Here is a 15,198-nt window from a genome sequence, read left to right as displayed (position 1 = left end):
AAATTGTGGCATAGTATAGACCAGTGATGGCTAACCTTTTCCAGACCGAGTGCCCAAAGCATGCACGCATGCATGCAAATGGACATACACCTGACCTCCCAAAATGCAACGTAAGCACTGCCCCTGTGCATGCGCCCTGCCCCTCTGCATGCATGCATGCCCTGTGCATGCACTCCATCCCCCTGCGCATGCACGCATGCTCCCCTGCATACACCCCAACCCCCGCACATTCACAGCAGAGACCCAAAGATCAGCTGGCTGGTGAGAGGCGTGTGTGCATGTGCAGTGCAGCTGAACTGTGGTGATGGCTCACATGCCATCAGAGAGGGCTCTGCGTGTCACCAGTTTGCCATCATGGATATAGACCTTAGAAACCTTAACCATGTGCCCAGAGCTGTAGAAAAGGACACCTTTAGTTTAGGAATAAAGTCCATCTTAGAAATTCAGTGGCTAAATGAAAAACAAGAGTGGAGCTCTCCATAAAGAAATTTAGAGGAAATCTCCAGAGAAGAAGAACAGAAATGGGTTTAGATGAGGTACTTCTCGTTTTGCTATATTGTGCACATAAATTTTAAATATATGGGACAATTTTTTAGTTTTATTGTTGCTAAATCAATTTACAGCAGGGAATTATCTCCATCTTCTGTCCACTGTGGCTCTAATCTGTATGGATCTCAAATACTTTTAAGCAAAATAAAAGCAAAGAGATTTGCAGACCAATCATACAATATTGTATGCATTTCGATTCTCAGATACTAAAGAAGCTATCACATTATTGGATGATAATGTGTTTCCCTATAATGAAAAAAAACTGTGTTTACTATAATAAATACAAATTATGGACAGAGACAGTTGTATCCTATTTCTTCAGTTGTATTAAAATTTTTAATACCCAATTGTGCTAGTGTTTATCAGAATGTGAAAGTTGTTATGGATTCATTCAGCTTTAAAGAATTTCCTGTTGTTACTACTAAAATTCTATTTCTATTCATGTGATAATTTCTTTCTGATCTGATTTTCATTGCTTTCTGTTCTCTTTTTGTAGTGTGCTTTCTACACACATGTTTATTCTGACCAAGTTAGCAACATGCCTAATTATCCTCATTATAAGCATCCTGTGTTTCATTAGCTCCTTCTGCTACAGTGACTGTTCATTCATTTCTGGGGAAAAATATGGCTTCATTGATCAAAATCAGAGTTCTGATGACAGATGAAAAGGAGGAGGTATAATCAAAACAGAAAGGTTATAAATTCTATGAGCAAAATATGATTAACATGAGGATATGTGGCTTCAGCAGAATACCTGTGCAGTAAAGGCCGTTCCACCTGAAACGCAGAGAGCTTGCAATCTAAACATTTCCAGAAGGCAAAAGATTGGGGAGGTAAACAAAAACAAACAAAAAAGCATTCAGCAATTCACTAGGACAGAACATAACAAAAGCTCACCAGGATTAAATTAACAAAGATCATTCTAGTGAAGGAAATGCTCAATATATTGATACATGACACAAAATTAGATTACTAATCTCCTAGGAGGTGGGCTAGAGAAGTGTGCTGAAAGTAACAGAATGGAAATAAGTGTATAGAGTTTTGTTTCATCTGGGAGATTAAAAAAAATCAAATGTAAAATGTAGCATTAGACTTATATAATGTAATGTAGCATTAGATTTATATAATGCTACATTATATAAGCATTATATAATGCTTCATGGTTCTTTACAGTACTCTCTGGGTGGCTTACAATGTCAGCATATTGCCCCCAACAATCTGGTCTTCATTTTACTGACCTCAGAAAAATGGAAGGCTGAGCCAACCTTGAGTCCTGTCAGGATCGAACTCCAGGCTGTGAGCAGCATTATCTTGCAATACTGTATTCTAACCACTGTGCCCCCAGGCCTCCTAAGTATAAGTATAGGTTATAAGGATACCCACCTTGGTAATATACTTGTGAAAAAGATCTAAGCATATTAGCTTAGTCAGCAATGTAATGTGGCTGAAAAAAAATGAACATAGTTTAAGGCTACATCAACTGAAAATATTTCAAATCATAGAAAATAATAATTTCTATTTAATAAATTTATAAAGGCTTAGAAATTTGGGTAGCATATAATTAAATGTAATGCAATACTTAAAAACAAGACCAAACAACATCACATAGTGCTAAATATAACAGGGAAAGCATACAATAACCAAGATAGATGATTCCCTAAATGGTTAAAATGCCAATAGCTCCCTGAGCTTGGAGAAGAAACTGAGTGTTTAAAGACCATTTAAAGATTTGTAGACCCAGAACATGAAAGTCATTACAAAGGAAAGAAAACACAGAAAACATACTTCTAGGTCCCATCAAATGACTTTCCTTAAGAGAAAGGATACAAAGCCTGCCTGGTCTTTCAAATCTTATGGGGCAAGCAGAAATGGTGGGCTAGGGGAGGCCCCAGATGGCGAGGTTGTATGCCATCAAGGCAGTGGTGGGTTTCAATTTTACTACCGGTTCTGTGGGTGTGGCTTGATGGGCATGGCTTGGTGGGCATGGCAGGGGAAGGATACTGTAAAATCTCCATTCCCACCCCAATCCAGGGAAGGTTACTGAGAAATGCCCATTTCCTCCCGATCAGCTGGCATTCGGGAAGCAGAGAATAGATGGGGGCGTGGCCAGTCTTACCGGTGACCAGTGATATTTACTGGTTCTCCGAACTACTCAAAATTTGCGCTACTGGTTCTCCAGAACTGGTCAGAACCTGCTGAAACCCACCTTTGCATCAAGGGTTTTATAACTGATAACTAGCACGTTGAATTGCATCTGGAAGCTTACTGGTAACCACTGCAGCAGGTGAAGTGGAGTGTTATATGAGCATACTGAAATTCACCTATAACTTTTTGCAGCTTATGACTGATCTTCAAGAGCAGCTCCATGTAATGCTCATTGCAATAGTTCAAGATGCTTTGGTTGACCACAATCCCAATAACTTTTCTGTTCACCCCACTCTAGGAAGGATTCACAAAAAAACAATGAAGTTTATCAGAGGGCCAGAAATTAAACCTTATAAAGAGAATTTGATGGAACTTGGTATATTTATCTTTAAGAGAACACTGGGGGAGAAAGCACTCTGCAAACATTCTGCAAAGATGAAAAGGACAATTAAATCTAAAATAATGGCATTCATTTACACAGAAGTACACTCCAGTTGAATGTTAGGAACACTTTCTAACAACAAAAGCACTTAATCAAAAGAGTCAATTGTCCAGAAGGTTTCCACTTCAAGTGGAGGCTAAATAGTATCAATTTGGAGTTCTATAATTTGGATTCCTATACTAGAAAGATTATAGATCCTTCTACATTTATACCTCTAGTGCAGGGGTGTCAAACTCGATTTCATTGAGGGCCACATCAGGGTTCTGTTTGACTTCGGGGGCTGAGGGGGGTGAGGCCAGATCGACATCACTCATGTCAGGGGCACCTGAGCTCCATTTTTGGCTGCAATGGTCTATTGTAACCCTCTGCCAGTGAAAATAGAGCTAGGGAGGGGTACATGCAGTCCTCCCTAGCTTAATTTTTGCTGGAAGAGGCACTGCGGGCCAGGCCTTTGCTGTTTCCAGGTCAGCCCCATGGGTCAGATCTAAGCACCCTGTGACCTGGATCTAGCCCTTGGGCCTTGAGTTTGATACCCCTGCTCTAGTGGAAACATTCTAATTCTAGCTGTGCTTAGTCATATGTGTACTTAACCATATGACCTCCCTATTCCATTTCCATTAATTGGTTAACTTCTTCTCAATTAAGGATTCTACAGAGCAGAGGGGATCTAGAACTGCATATAGTTCCCATCCTAAAGCTTTGGTTCCATTCCTAGAGCCCTCAAAATTTCCATAGAAGTTTGATTTTTTAATGTGACACAATGGAAAAATTATGGGAAATCATTTTATTTACTGCATTTAATGTATTGTCATTTTATTAATATGAAATAAATATTTTTGTTCAGCTCTTTGTCCTATCTAATGACCTTTTGGAAAGCAATCCTAAAAGGCCAAAACTTTCTGCTCTAGGGTTGATATGGATGACAGGTATTCATTTATATATCATTCATGAATTTATCTACTCTTCTCTTAAAGCCATCCCTACATTCTTCTTAAGTCTTTAATCAAAAGACACAAGGACTCTGTAGGACACGGGTGTCAAACTCATGGCATCACGTTGCCGTAACGTGACATTTCACGACATTTTTTTCCCTACCCGGAGCCTGAGCATGATGCATCCAGCCCATGGACCGCCAGTTTGATACTCATGCTGTACAACATGGAACAAACAAAGTCTAAAATTGTGTTAATTGATACAGCCAATTAAGCTTATGGGAATTGATTTCAGCCCCAAGCAGTCTGGGTTTGTTTGGGGTAAATTATTTCCTCCAGGTAATCTGTTTCCCCTGTGTCATATTAACTGCTTTCTTTGCAAGGCTCTTGATTTAAAAAAAAAAAAAAATCACCTCGCTAGCTGTGCTATCTTGAAGCTGTTTCCATTTCAGGCCTATACCAGGCAAGAATTAGAGGAGAAATCAAGATATTGTTTTAATAATAATTTATTAAATAAATTTGCCACCCGATTCTCAGCAACCCTGATCAGATATTGAAAATATACTTCCTATTTTAGGTCCCTTAAATAGAGAGTTCAGTCTTGAGTGCAGTCTTGAAGAATAAGTTATATAACTTAATTTGCTTTTTTAAAAAAGTTTTTTTTCTTCACTGTACATGGATTCAGGTGTGTTTATGGACTGGACTGTGCATACTTGCTAGCTGTAAACACTATCATTCAAACATTTGAGTGTAGTCACTTTAACAGAATTTTCTGAAACGTGAATGGGTTAGTATCAGGGATGAAATCCAGGAGGTTCTGACAGGGTCTGGAGAACCGGTAGTGGAAATTTTGAGCAGTTTGGAGAACTGGTAGCAGAAATTTTGAGTAGTTCAGAGAACTGGCAAATATGGCTGGCCCAGAGTGGGGTGGGAATGGACGTTTTGCAACATCCTTCCCCCAAGAGTGGGGAGGGAATGGAGATTTTGCAGTATCCTTCCCCTGCCATGCCCACCAAGCCACTCCACGCCCACCAAGCCACACCCACAGAACCGGTAGTAAAAAAATTTGGATTTCACCACTGGTTAGTATGAACAGCCTTAGACATTTAATGTTGGAAGCAAATTGGCTCCAAATTGGCAGCAAATTGGAAGCAAAGACATATATATATATGCCTTTAGTGTATGTGTATACACACAGACAGACCTTTTTTAAAATCATGTCTAATATATCTTATTTCATTACCATTGCCAAGCCATAAGTTGAGTTTGTTTCACTAAAACATAATCACAATTTGTTTCCAGTTTAGTCGATATCACTATTATTAATAGATATCACTATATCTACTAATATTATTAGTTGATATCATTATAACAAGTCCTATTACTGTACCTATGTTATTAGTCTTATTTTTTTCTTCCTCCAATGTGCATTGCTTCACACTGTCAAATTAGATCTGACAACAGTTAAGCAAAAATGAGCCCCATTTGTGCACAGAGATCACTTACTGTATGCTGAGGCTGCCAGCGAACCAAAGTGGTAACTGAAGAAAACCTTTGAAGCAGTAGAGATTTCTAGAGGGCATAGCCAAATTAGCAGGTCAAGGACAGGCACTTCTCTCATATCACTACAGTTGCCAAATTACCCTTTTGATTGCTTTATACAATCTTTGTAAATGCCAGTTTTGAAGAACCTGAGCAGTTTCATGCCAATGTATGGTGTTAAGTATTTTTTTTAAAATAGACTGAAAGTTGCAAATAACAGCTTCAGTAAAAAACCTCTACTGACATTTTTGTCAGTATTACTTACAAGGCAAAGTAATTATATAAAAGTAGATTTTGCCAAAATCCTGGTGAGGGAAAATGGTATACATTAATTGCATTCAGTATGATCTAGTGACATCTTGAGGATTCACTCAATTATATATATATATAATCCACAGATAGGTAGACAGACAGACAGACTGACTGACTGACTAAAACTTCTTCCTGTCTGTTAGTTTCTAGCTGGATTTTAACTCCACTACTTAATTCCAGATGTGGTATTCTAAGATTGTTTTGGTGAGGCAAAATAGCCATGGAGCTTTGGTAAAAGAAAAATGATGTGATGTGAACAAAATTGGTTCTCCCTTCAGATTAGTCACAGGTTCCAAGATTGTGTCTTTGGCCTGTCTTATATGGTCATATACTATAGTTTGTCCACTGTCCCCTCAATTTATCTTTTTAACAGTAGGTTAAATCTTATAAGAAAATAAAAATTCTACAAGCTGTGAGACAGTTAAGCTCATAAGATTTAGTGAATTTACAGGATGTCGGCTTTTTAAAAAAATACTCATTTTATTGATTTTTATTAAGAGGGCTGTCTAAGCTATTTTAAAGTAGAATTGATGCCATATCTCCTTTGCGTGCTGTGTTGTATTATGATATGTGAATCATATGTGGTGTGCGAATATAGTCATGATTATTCCTGGTGGCTTAAAGAGACTCACGGTGCAGTGTTTAGAATATAGTATTGTAGGAAAACTGTACCCACAGCCTGGAATTCGATCCTAACAGAGCAGCAAAATAACAGAGTTGGAAGGGACCTTGGAAGTTTAGTCCAAAGCCTCACTTAAGCAGGAAACCCTATACCATTTCAGACAAATGGTTGTCTAAGCTCTTCTTAAAAACCTCCAGTGTTGGAGCATCCACAACTTCTGAAGGCAAGTTCCACCGATTAATTGTTGTAACTTTCAGGAAATTTCTTCTTAATTCTAGGTTGGGGGTCAAGGATTAAGGGTCAAGGGCTGAGTCTTGATGGGCTCAAGGTTGACTCAGACTTCTATCCTTCCAAAGTCAATAAAATGAGGAGCCAGATTATTGGGGGCAATATGTAAACCGCTCAGAGAGTGCTGTAAAGCACTATGAAGCAGTGTATAAGTCTAAGTGTTATTGCTATTCTTGTCTACTGTTGTCTATGCTCTCACCCTTTTTTTCTTGCTTTACCCATTTCCTGCAGTTCAGCTTGGTGTGCATATAGTTTCATGTTTAATTCTCATACTAATCTTGTGAAATAAATTGGGTTAGTAGGGATTCAAATGTTTTTAGACCATATTGCCAACCAATGAAGCTTTAGGCCCAAGGCCAAAGAAGAGATGGACAAGGTAGGCCAGAATAAAAACCATTAACAAAAAATTATGAATAATTCTAAGTTTACATTAGGTAGTCCTATTCCTTGGGAGCTGTAGTGGGCATAGGGAGTATTAGGAAGGGCATGCCATGGCAAAATCACCTGCAAGAGACTGTCTTTATTGAGCAAGTTTTATAGCCCTTTCACCTTCCATCAACCACTGAGCCATACACCCTTCCTGACTGTTTAGTAATAGGTTAGTATTATCCAGGCTGGAGAAAGAAGCATTGCCAGAAGCAGCCATGCATTAATACATCAACTTGCAAATCAATATTCTCTCTGACAAGGCTAATTCCATGGAGGCACGCTACCACCAGCTGTGCTTGGAGAGAAAATCTGGCTAGCCAAGGGAAATTTTAATGAAGAAGTGTCTGGAACCCATAGCAATTCCTGGGACCAATGTAGCTGGTATCTGGGAACACTGTAAAAGCACATAATGCATCATGCTAACACAAGCAGCAACCATTTTGTTTTTCTGGTTTGGGCAAATTGTATTCAGTTTTCTTTTTGAACTTCTCTTTTAGCATTACAGCTTTACCTCTACTTCACATAGTATATTTCACTGTCCATTTTTCTTCTTCCTTTTGCCCATTTTCTTTCCCTTTCTACTATGAGTCTCACCCTACTTTTCTGTTCTCTATCATTATTGATCTTTCATCATTCTTATTCTCTTTCACATTAGAAAACTTCTTGTTGACCGGCTACTTATGAGGAAATAAGCAGACAATCAGGTCTCTGTGTTTTTCCCCCCCAGCCAGGTTTCTGAGTTTAAGAATAATAATAATGAAATCTCACCTCAGTGTGAATGATTTTTTGAAATTATATGGATAACCAACATATTTTCTTTAAACAAAGAAAAATAATCATTTAATAACTTCCTTTTCTTTAACTACTTGACATATTTGTCTAATTTTAAGAAACCTGTAGAATAGTATTTGGAAAGTTAATCGTTCTTATTTCCAGTGACATGAAATATTAAACATGCAAATAAATAAGGGCTGAGGAAAATTCTTTGCTGAATTCAGCATTTTCTATTTATTAGGCTTAGTGAAAACACCAGCACTATCAGGGTATGCTGAAATTCAAGGTTAAATCATATGGACAGAGTCTAGTGTGTCAGCATCATTTTTGTGTACCTGCGAGCTGCAAGTTTGTATTATTTGGTTTTTCTTTGGCTTCCTTTTGTTTGGGGCTATTTGATTTGAAACATAGATATGCATATTCCATTCAACTGGACATCAGAATCCTTCATTATTAAGTTGGTTATCCTTGTGTCTTGCTGTAAAGCTGCTGTCATATTTTGTTTGTTCAGGCTCACACATGGAGGCCAGAAGGCATCCAAAGCCTGTTCAGTATTCGAAACAATCAGATGGAGCAATATCTTTCTTTCATGGCAGATGAACCAATTAGCTGCAATGTAATCCCAAGAGTTATTTCAGCCTTTTGGGTTTTCTTACATACTTCAACAAACAATGGCAATCCTGTTGTTACTACAAATTTAATCAACATAAGGTCCATTCAATTACTGCCTTCTCATGGTTTGATTGAGGTTGAGATAACTGAATCAAATCCAATTCTTCAACCAGAAAGAAACAGTGGGCATCTTTGCATGAAATAGTAACTAGAGAGAAGCATCTATAGCCGTGATGGGTGCCAGAGGTGGCACGCAGCACCTTCTGTGGGCACGTGAGTCATTGCCCCAGTTCAGCTATACTGCACATGCACGTGCGCCTCCCACCAGCCAGCTGGTCTTCAGGTCTCTGCCACGCATACATGGGGGGTGGAGTGCACGGAGGGGGGTGCACACGCATGCATGTGGGGGCAGAGTGCATGTGGGGAGTGTCATACACATATGCAGGGGCAGGGTGCATGTGGGGGATGCACACGTGTGGGAGGCAGGGAGCATGCACGGGGGGCACACATATTGCATTTTGGGGGTTCGGGGGCGCACATGCATTTGCGTGCACACTTTGGACACTCGGTCCAGAAAAGGTTAGCTATCACTGATCTATATTATCCACTCTTTTTATTTTCACTTTTTCCATGTCATCTGAACTCAACATTGTCAACTTTATTCCACTACCCAGCATTTGAAAGCAATATTTGAAGTTGAATATTTAATATCTTCCCAGTCTCACTTAGATGAAACGGATGTGTAGAAATTTGAGAAACAAGTAAATATCAAATTATTGGGAGTGGGGAGAGAATTCTTCATTATCCACTTGACATGGTAGATTCAGATGTGTGTGTGTGTTTTCAAACATGGCAATTTTAACCTAAATGAACTTCAATTCCCAGAATTGAATTCAATATTGGGATATTGAAATACCAAAGTTACCAAATTTGAAAATGCCAATGTAGATGATATAGAAGAAGCAGAAAAGAGAATTCTATTTGTTTTATATACTTGTACATTCAATCAAACAATAATATAATTCTGAGTTTAAGAATAACAATAATGAAATCTCACTTCAGTGTGAATGATTTTTTGAAATAATTATTCTGCTCTTTACTCCCTCTCGCCCACCCAGTCTTAAATTGCCCACCCAGTCTTAAAATAATCCCATCTGTTGTCTATGCACAAAAATAATAATAATAAAAAAACATCTTGGGGAAGTTCTACAAGTTATATGGACCTTGGACAGTCTTGGGTTTTTCTTAAACACCTGTTCTCTTCTACATATATCCTTTACTTATCCTTTTAGAACTGATTTATTATGCTATTATAGAAGTTGTTTTACTTCCATAAATTTTAATTTGTGTTTACAATTCATTTGATCCATTTACCCTTTTATCAGGGGTGAAATCCAGCAGGTTCTGACAGGTTCTGAAGAACCGTTAGTGGAAATTTTGAGTAGTTCTGAGAACTGGCAAATACCACCTCTGGATGCCCCCAGAGTGAGGTGGGAATGGGGATTTTGCAATATCCTTCCCTGGAGTGGGGTGGGAATGGAGATTTTGCAGTATCCTTCCCCTGTCACGCCCACCAAGCCGCACCACGTCCACGAAGCCATGCCCACAGAACCGGTAGTAAAAAAAATTGGATTTCACCATTGCTTTTATAGTACCATTTTTGTGTGTTTAATGAAAAACAGAATATAAAATTCATATAAAATATATTATCTTGGAATTATTTTCTCCTTAAAATATCAAATTGAAAAACAGAAGCGTTAATACCTCAGAGGTGGCAAAAGTTTATCTGAATTTATCCTTATCTAACAAGCCATATCATCACATTCTTATAGGAATCTGGGCTGGGAATAGTTAATACAAACAACATGTTTGTCTGAGCTCTTGATTATTAAGATTTGTTAAGAATAAAGGTAAAGTAAAAACACAAGAATTCCAATCAATACTCTACTTTCAAATGAGAAACGTATGTTTAGGCAACAAGATTGTTTTTCTTATGCTGTGTTCAGTGTAACAGAAATAAATTTGTCTCTTGTCTATAAAGATGGGACAGTGTATCTCTTGATTGTTTTGACATGGTTTATAAATCTGATAAGTAGTTTTCCACAGACATATTGAATCTCGAAATCATTGTATAGGTGAAAGAATCCACAGAAATAAATCCAAATAACATATCTTGTATGAATCATATAGCACCGTGATGGTGAACCTGTGGCACATGTGCCAGAGGTGGCACACAGAGCCCTCTCTGTGGGCACACGCGCCATTGCCAGATGCTCTTCCGGGTTCTGTCATGCACATGTGCGCCACCCAGCTGGTCTGGGGTACATGCGCACCAGCTAGCTGCTTTGTTCCAGGTTCTGGCGCATGCATATGTGCAGGCCAGCTGGTCGAAGACTGGCATGTGCACACCAGAACTCGAAAGAGAACAGCTGGCCAGTGCCACCTGTCTGGCATGCATACTTGCACAGGAACCCGGAAGTGCAGTGGCTGCTGTGCGTATGTGCACCAGCCAGCTGCTCTCTTCCGGGTTCCGGTGCCCCAGCGCACTCAGTGCCGAAAAGATATAGCATATCACTGATATAGCATATCAATCATACTTACCCTGTCTTAAAAAAATATGTATGTATGTGTGTGTGTTGTTTGAAATATCAAGAACATGGAAGACCCACTTTCCACAGTAGGCTTCAGATTTTTTTCAGTTAGTTATTGTACTTTAGGATCAGTAAAAATGGTTCTTTTCCATTTTTAAAATAGAAATATCATCTTGGCATGTACAATTCTCTTAGCATACTGTGACATGGTAGAGATGGAAGCTGCTGTCATTTTCTACCCTCGTGCCTCACACTGTTTAGCTAGGTTAAGTGAAAGTGTTCTCGGTGCTAAATTACTTCAACACCTCAAAAGGTGTGATTTTTTTCCTGCCTCATGTGTTCATGTTCTTATACAATTGGCAGAATATTTTTCTCTTGGATTTCTCAGCTTTTCATTTGCAGTTATCTGCAAACATATATGTAGTTTCATCAATTGCCTGCAGTTTCTTTGATTACATATACTTTATAGGTAGGTAGGTATGAATAGTGATATCGGTAATATACTGGAGAATGTTTTCTTTTCAGTATATCAGTAATAACCAATTCTGCTAAGTTTAAGTGTAGAAATCAATATAAGGCCATTTCGTTTTCACCTTATTTTCCCAAGGACTACCTATGAAACAACTTTTTATGAAGTCTGACTGTTTTTCAATATCCTGACAAATAGGGCCATGTTGTTCCCCCCTCCCCGAAAGCTACATCAAGCTTCAGTTAAGAAATAAAAAGAGGAGGTATATTTAAAAAGAGCACATGCAAGTTGCTTGTATTTATTATTTTCTAATACCTAGCACAGGGGTTGGCAACCTTAAACCCTCAAAGAGCCACAGAGGTCCTAGCCAGAAGCCGCCCTTCAATTCTGGAGCCAACCGGAAGTCCGGTTCCCCCACTATAGAGTCTCCTCCTAGTGTGGCGTCTTTTTCCTCTGCCGACCAGAAGTCTGGTTCCCACACCATAGAGTCTCCTCCTAGTGCAGTGTCCTTTTCCCTCTACCTGTCCTAACCAAAAGCCCTATCAATTGTGGAGCTGCCCAGAAAACCCTTGTCATAGAGTCTCCTCCTGGCATGCCATGCTTCCCCCCACTAACCAGAAGCTCCTCTCAAAATTATGCCGACCAGGGACAGGGAGCCCCAGCAGAGGGATGAAAGAGCCAAATGTTGCTGACCCCTGACTTAGCAGTTCGAAAGCATGTAAAAAATGCAAGTAGAAAAATAGGGACCACCTTTGGTGGGAAGGTAACAGCGTTCCGTGCACCTTTGGCGTTTAGTCATGCCGGCCACATGACCACAGAGACGTCTTTGGACAGAGCTGGCTCTTTGGCTTTGAAATGGAGATGAGTACCGCCCCCTAAAGTCAGGAACGACTAGCACATATGTGCGAGGGGAACCTTTACCTTTACTTTTAATACCTTCTTATTTTTTCCAAGAGTGAAAACAACCTGTTCTCTTTCCACAGGGTTATGAAAAACTGTTTTCGATTGGGACATTGATGCTGACATATAAAGTTATAATATATGACTTTATTTTATTCTTATTTTAGAAGATGATGGTGCTGATAAGCTTTCTTTTCCTTCAGTGATACCTGAGTTGTCGTGATATTGCTGCCTTCCTAACTGAACCTGAATTAATAGTTGACAGAAGGAGTGCTGCTGTTCTCCAGTAATTTATATGCTCTTTGATGAATTAAAACCTTGGAAGTAGACTCATAATTGCTGTTCATTTCCATATATAGATCCAGACAATATCACATAGTAAATTATGTAAATTATGATACTATTGACATATAGGTAAATATGTCAATAGAGTCCCTGAGGTCTTTCTTGAACTGGGAAACTGTAATTAATCATAAATATACTTCATGAGCAGGAACAAGAAAAACTTAGCAGAAACCTAGAAAAGAAAAGAAAAATCTTAGCAATATTAATTGGAGAATGGAATTAACAATAGGTAAGTAGAATAAATGCTATTGGCCGAGATAATAAATAGGGAAGTCAACAAAAATTGCTTTTTCTTCCCAATAGAGGAGTATAAAGTACTTTAGAGCACATATATGATGAGGTTTTGTCTGAGAGAAATTATCAACAGCAACCTTCTTGCTTAGGGCCACCAACAAAGCAAAGGCTCAAAATGAACAGACTTGCAACAAAAGTCAAAGATATTTTTTAAAAAAAAGTTTCTTTCAACATAGTATAAATAATAAGAAAAAAGTCAAGGAAACAGTCAGTCCACTAAAGACCTGAAATGGTACAGGATCTCTTGCTTCATCAGGGGGTTAAACTAGAAGACCTCCAAGGTTCTTTCCAGCTCTATTCTGATTGATTGAAGTAACAGACAATAGAGAGAAAGCAGAGCTCACTCTTTGCATCAGTCTTCATGCAAAAAGAAGCTATAGCCCAACCTACCAAAATCATAACTGTAAAAGACAGACTAGAAACAAAAATTAAAATAAGCAAGAAAATGATAACACCTGTCTAACCTTGATGAATATCAATCACCAGGACCTGATGGATTGCATCCCAGAGTTCTGAAGGAGCTGGCAGATGTTATCTCAGAACCATTGTACCATATCTTTAAAAAATCCTAGAGCACCAGGGAACTACCAGAAGATTGGAAAAGAGCTGATGCTTTTCCCATATTCAAAAAAGGAAAATAAAAAAAGAGACCAATCAGCCAAATATGGCTTCAAGATACTAGAAAAAATAATAAAAAAAATAGATCTGTGAACATGTAGAAATAAAGTTATAACTAGTGGCCAGCATGGGTTTGTTAAAAATAGATCATGACAAACTGATTTATTTCATTACTTGACAAAGTGACTAAACCACAACCTACTTCTTGGTAAACTAGAAAAATGTGGGATAGACAGCTTCCCCACCAGATAGATTTGTAACTGGCTGAAAAACCATACTCAACGTGTAGTCCTTAATGGTACTATGTCTACATGGAAGAAAGTAAGCAGTGGGTACCACAAGGTTCCATCTTATGCCCAGTACTCTTCAATGTCTTCATAAATGACTTAGATGAGGGAATAGAAGGGGAATTAATCAAATTTGCAAATAACACTAAGCTGGCAGGAATAGCCAACATCCCAGAAGACAAGGTCAGGATTCAAAAAGATCTTGACAGACTTGAACAATGGGCTCTATCCAACATGAAATTTAATGTGGAGAAAAGCAAGGTTATACCTAGACAGTGAAAACCAAAGATGTACAAGTACAGATTAGGCAAAACCTGGCTCAAAAACAGTAACTATGACAGGGACCTTGGAGTCTTAGTGGATGATCACTTAAGCATGAGCTTGCAGTATGTGGCAGCAGCTAAAAAAGGGTAATACAATCCTTGGTTGCATAAATAGAGGCATAGCATCAAAATCATGTGAAGTATTAGTACCACTTTATAAAGCCATAGTAAGACCACACCTGGAATACTGCATCCAGTTTTGGTCACCATATTACAAAAAAAATGTTGAGATTTGAAAAAGTGAAAAGAAGAGCAACTAAGATGATTAAGGGCCTGGAGACAAAAGCATATCAAGAACATTTGCAGGAATTGAGTATGGCGAATCTATAGAAAAGGAGGACTAAGGGTGACATGATAGTAGTATTCCAGTATTCGAGAGGCTGGGGGGGGGGTCAACTTATTTTCCAAAGCACCAGAAGGCAGGACAAGAAACAATAGATGGAAACTAATCAAGCAACCTGGAATTAACCAGGTTAAGGGCAATTAACCAATGGAATAGCTTGCCTTCAGAATTTGTAGGAGTTTCATCACTAGAAGTTTTTAAGAAAAGACTGGACAGCCATCTACCTAAAAGGGTCTCCTGCTTGAGCAGGGGATTGGATTAGAACAGTGGTCACCAACTGGTGGTCGTGAGAAAATTTTGGAGGTCCGCAGAGAAATCTTTGCATTTCTCTCGATGAGCCCGGTCGAAGTTTCCCACGCAGCTCGCACTTCAGCACTTTGA

General features: G+C 38.7%; 1 protein-coding gene across 1 annotated transcript in view; it reads left to right on the top strand.

The window, feature by feature from the left end:
* The window catches only part of GAP43 (growth associated protein 43), a 69,734-nt gene that overhangs the window by 14,340 nt on the left and 40,196 nt on the right, over positions 1–15,198 (top strand). The window lies entirely within an intron of this gene.

This window comes from Pantherophis guttatus, chromosome 5 (assembly GCF_059756535.1).
Source record: "Pantherophis guttatus breed Tessera chromosome 5, ASM5975653v1, whole genome shotgun sequence".
NCBI classification, from domain to species: domain Eukaryota; kingdom Metazoa; phylum Chordata; class Lepidosauria; order Squamata; family Colubridae; genus Pantherophis; species Pantherophis guttatus.
The sequence above is the reverse complement of the archived record's forward strand: the minus strand, read 5'-3'. Positions and strand labels throughout refer to the sequence as shown.